The 7,593-nt window shown below is 40.7% G+C and overlaps 1 protein-coding gene across 11 annotated transcripts in view; it reads left to right on the plus strand.

Moving 5' to 3' along the window:
* PLEKHA5 (pleckstrin homology domain containing A5) overlaps window positions 1-6,825 on the plus strand; it is a 242,703-nt gene extending 235,878 nt beyond the window's left edge. For 10 of the 11 annotated variants that reach the window (XM_054442322.2, XM_054442315.2, XM_054442324.2 and 7 more), the window contains one exon: window positions 5,960-6,825. The gene's annotated coding sequence lies outside the window, so the exon portion shown is untranslated. Of the gene's footprint in view, window positions 1-836; window positions 2,098-5,959 lie in introns of those variants that run through there. The other variant, XM_063672475.1, reaches the window with a different exon arrangement.
* The last annotated feature ends 768 nt before the right edge of the window (window positions 6,826-7,593 follow it).

The following is a 7,593-nucleotide window of genomic DNA, read 5'->3' on the forward strand; positions in this document are numbered from 1 at the left end:
GTACATAGAGATAGTTGGCAGAACAAGTAGGCATATCTTGGAACCAGGGTCGGTAACAGATTGCTAACATTGGCTCCTCCGATGATTTGCTGTGTGACAGCATTTTCTTTGTCTCATTTCATCATCCAGAAAAACAACAAAATTTGGAGGGTATGGCCTGTGCCAAGACTTGCAGTGTTGTGCAGCTGTGCTTCTACTTAATGTTCCTTTCCATAGCCTGACTTGAGAATTCTGTTTAAGTCATTACACGTTGACTATGTAATGCTTTTTACAGTTAGGGTGACATGTCTGCCCACTGGGAATTTGCTAATTATTGTAAATGACAATGAAATGTTTATGGTACAGCCAACTTGATGGAATATTAAAATCTTTAATGTCTATCTGATATTATTTCTAAGTAATTGAATTCTATTAAGTCAGGGAGGTAGTTACTAAAACCATGGATGGTATCAGGGAGAAGAAGGAATCCTTTCTTGAACAATGTTCCTTAGAGCACAGATTTATAATTGAGAATAATTTCCTGAATTCTTACTTTTAAACTTTCTAGACAATTGCTAATTTTAACCTATAATTTAGTACTTATAGCATACTCTAAAAGTTTTTTAACTTTTTATAAAAGCTCTGGTATAGAGTAAGAATGTTATGCCTTTTTCTACATTTTCTTTCTCACAGCATCTACCATATCTAGTAAAGTTTGGTGCTTTAGGATTACCACCATTTTTTGCTGAACAGAAAATTATAAGCAGCAAAAACATATAGAGACATTATAAGCATTAGTACTAACAGCTTTTTTTTTTTTAATTTTAATTTTTTTTAAATGTTATTTCTTTTTTCAGAGATGTCACCCATGCTGGAGTGTAGTGGCATAATCACAGCTCACTGCAGCCTTGACCTCCTGGGCTCAAGCAGTCGTCCTGCCTCAGCTTCACAAGTAGCTGGGATCACAAGTGCACGCCACCACACCCGGCTGATATTTTGATTTTCTTGTAGAGACAGTCTTACTAAGTTGTCCACGCTGGTCTCAAACTCCTGAACTCAAGCTACTCCTGAACACTGCATGAGCCACTGTGCCTAGCCTCTTTGATTTTTACATTCTCAAAATATTCCTTTTATTTTCTTTCCTTTTTTTTTTTTTTTTTTTCCCCGAGACAAGGTCTTACTCTGTCACCCAGGCTGGAGTGCAGTGGTGCACGATCATGGCTCAATGGCTCACTGCAGACTGACCTCCCAGGCTCAGGCAATCCTCCCACCTCAGCCCCCTGAGTAGCTGGGACTACAGGTGTATGCCACCATGCCAGGCTAATTGTTTTGCAGAGATGGAGTTTTCACCATGTTGCCCAGGCTGGTCTCGAGCTCCTGAGCTCAAGTGATCTGTCCGCCTCAGCCTCCCAAAGTGTTGAGATTACAGGTGTGAGCCACCACACCCAGCCTTTTTTTCTTTCTTTTCAAGTATTTTTTAAATTTCACTAGCTTTGGGTACAAGTGGTTTGGGGTTACATGGAAGAATTGTATAGTGGTGAAGTCTGAGATTTTAGTGCACCCATTACCCGAGTAGTGTATGTTGTACCCAATCCTTCACCGACCTTCCACCCTCTCCCTTCTGAGTCTCCAAAGTCCATTATACCACACTGTATGCCTTTGCATACCCATAGTGTAGCTCCAGCTTATAAGTGAGAACATATGATACTTGGTTTTCCTTTCCTGACTTACTTTACTTAGAATAATAGCCTCCAGCTCCATCCAAGTTGCTGCAAAATACATTATTTTGTTGCTTTTTATTGCTGAGTAGTATTCCATGGTGTATGTAAACCACATTTTCTTTATCCACTCCTTGGTTGGTGGACACTTAGGTTGGTTCCATACCCTTGGAATTGCAAATTGTGCTGCTATAAACATGCATGTGCGTGTATCTTTTTCACGTAATGACTTGTTTTCTTTTGGGTAGATACCCAGTAGTGGGATTACTGGATCAAATGGTGGATCTACTTTTAGTTCTTTAAGGAATCTCCACACTGTTTTCCATAGTGGTTGTACTAGTTTACATTTCTACCAGCAGTGTAGAAGTGTTTCCCTCTCACCACATCCATACCAACATCTGTTGTTTTTTGACTTTTAAAATATAGCTTTTTTTTTTTTTTTTTTTTTTTTTTTGAGATGGAGTCTTGCTCTGTCACCAGGCTGGAGTGCAGTGGCGTGATCTTGGCTCACTGCAACCTCCTCCTCCAGGGTTCAAGCGATCCTCCTGCCTCAGCATCCCGAGTAGCTGGGACTACAGGCGTGTGCCACCACACCCAGCTAATTTTTGTATTTTTAGTAGAGATGGGGTTTCACCATGTTGGCCAGTATGGTCTCGATCTCTTGACCTTGTGATCCGCCCGCCTCCGCCTCCCAAAGTGCTGGCATGACCCACTGCACCCGGCCAATTATGGCCATTCTTGCAGGAATAAGGAGGCATCTCATTGTTGTGTACCTTCTTTTGAGAAGTGCCTATTCGTGTCATTTGCCCACTTTTTGATGGGATTATTTGGTGTTTTTTTTTTCTTGCTGATTTGTTTTGAGTTCCTTCCAGATTCTGGATATTAGTCCTTTGTTGGATGCATAGTTTGCAAATATTTCCTCCCATCCTGTTTTCTGGAATCTACTTGTTTTCACACCTTTTTGTAGGAACTATAATCTGTGCCCTTTTTTTCAGCCCAAAGTTTTTTGTTGTCTTTTCATATTTGTAACTTTTTTTTTTTTTTTTTTTTGAGATGGAGTCTTGCTCTGTCGCCCAGGCTGGAGTGCAGTGGCACGATCTCAGCTCACTGCAACCTCTGCCTCCCGGGTTCATGCCATTCTCCTGCCTCAGCCTCCCTAGCAGCTGGGACTACAGGCGCCTACCACCACGCCCAGCTAATTTTTTGTATTTTTAGTAGAGACGGGGTTTCACTGTGTTAGCCAGGATGGTCTCGATCTCCTGACCTCGTGATCCACCAGCCTCGGCCTCCCAAAGTCCTGGTATTACAGGTGTGAGCCACCGCGCCCAGCCCATATTTGTAACTTTTATTTGAGATTATGTCTACCTGGAACCTCAAAGAGGCTTCTGTTTTTGTCGGTTGGTATCTGTGCAGGATTGAAGTGCTTGCTGGAGAGTTACAAATAACCTAATTGTTATAGTCTTACCTGTGTTTTGCCTTTGTCACTTGTGTTTAAGCCTTTTTTCTGTTTTTTTTTGAGACCAGGTCTCACCCTGTCACCCACGCTGGAGTGCAATGGTGAGATCTTGGAGCCTTGCCCTCCTGGGCTTAAGTGATCCTCCCACGACAGCCTCCCAAGTAGCTGGGACCACAGGCCTGTGCCACCAAGCCTGGCTGATTTTTTGTATTTTTTGTAGAGTAGGGGTTTCGCCATGTTGCCCAGGCTGGTCTCATAAACTCCTGAGCTCAAGCGCTCTGCCCGCCTCAATCTCCCAAAGTGCTGAGATTATAAGATTGAGCCACCACGCCTGGCTGTGTTTAACCTTTTAATTTAATATGTTTAGAAGTGACTGTTGAGGCCAGGTGCGGTAATGCCAGCACTTTGGAAGGCCAAGGCTGGTGGATCACTTGAGGTCAGGAGTTCAGGACCAGCCTGGCCAACATGGTAAAACCCCATCTCTACTTAAAAATACAAAAATTAGCTGGGCATGGTGTCAGACGCCTGTAATCCCAGCTACCTGGGAGGCTGAGACAGGAGAATGGCTTGAACCTGGGAGGCAGAGGTTGCAGTGAGCCAAGATCACACCATTGCACTCTAGCCTGGGTGACAGAACAAGAGTTTGTCTCAAAAAAAAAAAAAAAAATCTGGGTGTGGTGGCTCATACCTGTAATCCCAGCACTTCGGGAGGCCGAGGCAGGCACATCACCTGAGGTCAAGAGTTCAAGACCAGCATGACCAACATGGAGAAACCCAGTCTCTACTAAAATTACAAAATTAGCTGAGTGTGGTGGCACATGCATGTAATCCCAGCTACTTGGGAGGCTGAGGCAGGAGAATCGCTTAAACCCAGAGGCAGTGGTTGCAGTGAGCCAAGGTCGTGCCATTGCACTCCAGCCTGGGCAACAAGAACGAAACTCTGTCTCAAAAAAAAAAAAAAAAATGGTGACTGTTGCTACTGGTGACATAATAACACAAAACATAGGAAAAATAAACATTGAACTCATTTGATTTCATCTGTGTAAAGAGTTGATGACCTCTTAGTAGAAAAATGTATACATTAAGAGCCATTCACATAATATTTTGATTCAATAAACAGATTATGACTGTTTATATCCTTCCAATAATAAAGGATATTCAGAGTTAAAACTCAAGTATATTTCCGGGTTCTTTAAATTGTTATAGGATTTTATTTTGTTTTCCTCTTATTCCAAGAGCAGTGGCATACTTTAATGAGGTATGATTATTGTCGGATATTTTGTAGTCTCATGGTATGCAACCACCACAAATAACTAAAGGCATGAAAACTTGTATTATTTTATATCTTCCTATTACACATATGCCATCTTTCTGAACTAGTGGTTTTGGCAGGATTTAGGAAACCTTTACAAATGACACTACTATGTAGGCAGCTCAATAATTATTACATATTTTAGTGGAGTTATGCAAATGTTTGTTCGTTTTGTTGATGTTTTGGATTCTATGTTTGGTACTTTTTTTTTTTTTTTTTGCAGTTGCAAGATTTAATAGAGTGAAAACAGAGCTCCCCTAAAATGGGAGGGGACCCAAAGGGGGTTGCCGTTGCCAGCGGTACATTTTTTATTCTGTATTGCTATTTATAATTGCATTATGTTGGCCAGGCATAGTGGCTCACGGCTGTAATCCCAACACTTTGTGAGGCCGAGGCAGGCAGAACACGAGGTCAGGAGATCGAGACCATTGTGGCCAACGTGGTTGAAACTCCATCTCTACTGAAAATACAAAAATTAGCTGGGCATGGTGGCATGCACCTGTACTCTCAGCTACTCTAGAGGCTGAGGCAGGAAAATCACTTGAACCCGGGAGGTGGAGGTTGCAGTGAGCCAAGATTGCGGCACTGCACTCCAGCCAGGTGACAGAGCGAGACTCAGTCTCAAAAATAATAAGAAGGCCAGGTGCAGTGGCTCACACCTGGAATCCTAGCACTTTGAGAGGCTGAGGCGGGCAGATTGCCTGAGTTCAGGAGTTTGAGACCAGCCTGGGCAACACGGTGAAACCCCATCTCTACTAAAATACAAAAAATTAGCTGGGTGTGGTGATGGGCACCTGTAGTCCCAGCTACTCAGGAGGCTGAGGCAGGAGAATTGCTGGAACCTGGGAGGCGGAGGTTGCAGTGAGCTGAGATAATGCCACTGCACTCCACCCTGGGCAACAGAGCGAGACTCTGTTTCCAAAATGATGATAATAATAATAATGAAGAGAAGGAGGAGGAGGAGGAAGGAAGAAGAATTGCATTACATTATGTTTCCTTGTGAGGCCGGGTATAGTGGCTCATGCCTGTAATCCTAGCACTTTGGGAGGCAAAGGCAGGCAGATCACTTGAGGCCAGGGGTTCGAGACCAGCCTGGCCAACATGGTGAAATCCCATCTCTACTAAAAATACAAAAATTAGCCAGGCATGGTGATATATGCCTGTAATCCCAGCTAGTTGGGAGACTGAGACAGGAGAATCACTTGAACCCAGGACGCAGAGGTTTCAGAGAGCCAGGATCACACCACTGTACCCCAGCCTGGGCAATAGTGAGACCCTGTCTCAAAAAAAAAAAATTGCATTATGTTTCTTTGCTTTGTGAATTAAGCTATGGGAATGAAGAAAAATATCCTTTGATTGTGTTGTATTTTAGGATTTTCATGGCCATGCTTGTCAGTTCTGTTCTTATAGAATGTCACCCTGAGTTACTTTTGGGAAATGGTAATTAATTAACGTTGCAGGTGTCAAAGTAATTTCCTCTCTCTTATTTTTCAGCTATACTGACTTCTGTTGAAACCATTCAAAGCTAAAGACATGGAACTTCAGCAGTGTAAGAAGATATTGTACAGTATATTTTAAATCTATGAAATTCATAGTTCTGATGCTTTTGGTCACAGAGCATCATTTTATCACTTCTGGAAAATGTTTATTCCAAAACAGCTTTAATGGCCCATATGTACACTTCGTAATCTCAAGGTTATTATTCTGACACCAGCTTGCTGCTATGATTTCAGAGCACATAAGTAAAGGTGCTTTTTAATGTGCAGTCTATTGCCAGAGCTTACTTAGTTGCTGATTTCCAGATGTCGATGTTTCTTAAGTCTAGGTGAATTTATATATATATTTTTTTGCTTTTCATTTTCTAAAGTTAGTTATTATTTCCAATGAAGCTTGTTTTCTTTTTTTTTTCCCATTTTAGCTACTGCAGTGCTTTTGTTTCACACTTGATTTGTAAAAATTTTATATATATATATTTAAAATGTGCCATTTTATTGCTAAGTGAAGTATGTCCTGTTTTCTGCTATAATTCTTTCTTGGTCAGATTGCAATGTCAGCAGTTACTGCCACACTCCTGTCAGCTTAAACACAAATGTTACTGCTTATCTTTTCTTAAAAAAAAAAAACAAAATGTAGGTATTTTGAAGTACTGGGCTTATATTTCATTGGAATACATGTGTACAGCAATAAGCAGGTTTTCAAATCCAGTACTTAGTTTGTGTACAAATGTAATTATGTTCATTGTGTATATATTATACAATGAGCACATGTAATGTATTAAAGGCTACTTACTGTTGTTTAAATGCAAATGTTCATATCTCATTTCTTTTTTATCATGTTAAATAAATGTTGATGTTCTTAAATCAGTGTTAGAATTTTTGTTCTTTCCATCCAAAATTGAAAGTCTTAAGACTCAAGAGCCCTTTAGAAGAAAAGGTACTCTGTAAAATTAGCAGATTATTATTATAAAATTAATAATCCTAGACAACATCTTAAAAGATCCTTGTCGGTCCAACCCTCCCATTTCAAAGTTGAGGACCTTGAGGCTCAAAGAGATCAATTGACTTGGCCACAATTCAATGACAGAATTTTGACCAGACTATAGTTTTTTCTGACTTTTTCTGTAAGTACATTACATTAGCTCATTACCACTAGAGGAGTTTAGTTTTGTGAAGTCTTTTACCACGTTTCTATTTGCTTCCATATTTCAGAAAGTAACTTCAAGCATCAGTAGTCCTGCTCTGTTTAGGGATTGGACTTTGAGAGAGGTGTGTAAGGCAGCTATTTGTCTGACATGGGTAGCTAGAAACCGTTTCATCGTAAGTAGGACCCTCAGAGATCGTTTTCTCTTACAATACATTCTTTGCAGATGTTCACGCTCTTCAGAATCAATTACATTTTCTTCCCTCTGTAACCTTTTGTTCATGCTATGTATTGTTCCCAGAGTACACGGAAATTTGATGCTTTTGGATTCCTGCATAAAATGGCTGAAACTAAATTGGCATTAGTCAGTCTTTTTTTCCTCCGCATCCTATGTTAAAGAGGATTTAGATTTAATTCAAAATGCAAATGTATAAAAATTCTTCTCCAAACACAATGAAATGAAAATAGATACAATGTATATTGGGAGA

The sequence above is a fragment of the Pongo pygmaeus genome, chromosome 10 (assembly GCF_028885625.2).
Source record: "Pongo pygmaeus isolate AG05252 chromosome 10, NHGRI_mPonPyg2-v2.0_pri, whole genome shotgun sequence".
NCBI classification, from domain to species: domain Eukaryota; kingdom Metazoa; phylum Chordata; class Mammalia; order Primates; family Hominidae; genus Pongo; species Pongo pygmaeus.